The sequence below is a fragment of the Littorina saxatilis genome, linkage group LG12 (genome assembly GCF_037325665.1).
Source record: "Littorina saxatilis isolate snail1 linkage group LG12, US_GU_Lsax_2.0, whole genome shotgun sequence".
Taxonomy (NCBI): Eukaryota; Metazoa; Mollusca; class Gastropoda; order Littorinimorpha; family Littorinidae; genus Littorina; species Littorina saxatilis.
Genome location: NC_090256.1, coordinates 44,657,966 through 44,659,896, shown reverse-complemented (window position 1 = coordinate 44,659,896; position 1,931 = coordinate 44,657,966).

The window sequence follows — 1,931 nt, the reverse complement described above, 5'->3', positions numbered from 1 at the left end:
ACGATATTATACTTCTCTACAGAAAATCCAACTGTATTCCCGGTACACAGGGAAAACACCTATGGCTATGGGGAATACACCTTCTTTTGGTCGACATAGACCCCTTCAACCTTACAATATGTGAATGTGTAGAATATTATGCTTTTGCTTAAAGCTTGTTACATTATGACTAAGACAGAAATGTTAATCATTCCCTTGGTGCAAATCATAAAAAGAACAATAGTGATCTGATATACTGTAGATCAATCGAGGAAAAGGTGTGTATGACCTAGAAGAAACTGGTTTTGAAAGTGCTGAGGATGGATGGAACATTGATGCAATATCATTTACTACATTGAACCTGGGTTTCAAACTGAAGTGCTTTTTTATGCTTCTTGTTGTTATATATACGGTCTCGATTGACTCCTGTGTTCAAGAGACTGTAAACAACCATAAACAATCTTGTGTTGTTGTTATGTGGTGGTGGTTTTGCTGTTGTCTAGCATCTACCCGTAATTGGCTTTATCAAATGCACCAGAAACGAGCATGAGTTTGTCGGATTAGTGAACTGTTTGAAAAACTTTAATGTATTTGTGGTTGACAGGTTGTTATTATTTCTATATTGTGTTCTTCTTTTTCTCAGGTGGGCTGTCTTCTGAAACATATGAATCGGGAGCGTCACATCTTTCTTCCTGAGACATCCCCTCTTGAAAATGGTGTGGCGTTTAGCTGAATGGAAACGTGGCAGTGTCCTGTTTTTCATAGCTTCGATGCGCGAAGTTGGGGATTTCAGCAGAGAATTTATTGATTGATTAATTAATTAGTTATTTAAGCTCACCTCACTCCTTAGTGTTATTTAGGGGGGGGGGGGGGGGGTGTTGGCCTGGATCTTGTTAGTGAACTTTCTTTCTGGCAACTCGCATCAGAAATTCCAGGTTTGCTTTCAAGGCAATAGACGGTTTTTGAAAATAATTCTGTTAGGATTATCAATCAATCAATCAATGAGGCTTATATCGCGCATATTCCGTGGGTACAGTTCTAGGCGCTCAGCAGTGATGCCGTGTGAGATGAAATTTTATACGGCCAGTAATTGCAGCCATTTCGGCGCATATTTACCTTTCACGGCCTATTATTCCAAGTCACACGGGTATAGATAGACAATTATTAACTGTGCCAAAGCAATTTTGCCAGGAAAGACCCTTTTGTCAATCGTGGGATCTTTAACGTGCACACCCAATGTAGTGTACACGGGGGGGAGTTCGGACACCGAAGAGGGTCTGCACACAAAGTTGACTCTGAAATAAATTTCCGCCGAACCTGGGATCGAACTCACGCTGACAGCGGCCAACTGAATACAAATCCAGCGCGCTACCAACTGAGCTATATCCCCGCCCCAATTATCAGCAGTCCGGAGGTGTAAAAATCCCTGTACTGCAGTCAGGTTTTTCAAAACATCTCGAGCACGCTCTACGCCTCTGACAGGCTGTATCCCACAATCGGGACAAACGACCAACTTGGATGTGTATGCCATGCGCACAATATGATACCCCTTGCCTTTAAAAATCAGCGGTCACGATTCATCAGAGTTCAGAATTTGTTGTGTAAAAGATAGCCGCTGTCAGCTAGCCATTCGTGGCTCAGGTGATTGTATTTAATACAAATTTAAAAAAAGGTTTCTTATGTAGCGCACGCCGCACAGCATACACATCACAGTCAGTCGCTTGTCCTGATCGCAGGATAGCGTGAAACATGCTCCGGGAGACTGCCAATAATCCTTACATAGTTATTTAAAGAAATTGTGTATTGGTACAGCATGTTATGCATGTACTAAGATAGCTATTTGTAAATATTTGGTAGATATATATGGTGGTGTCCCGAATTGCTCCCTCCCAATTTGCCCCATCCCATATGGTCCCCAATTATTCTTGCATTTTGCTGTGAGTAACATAACG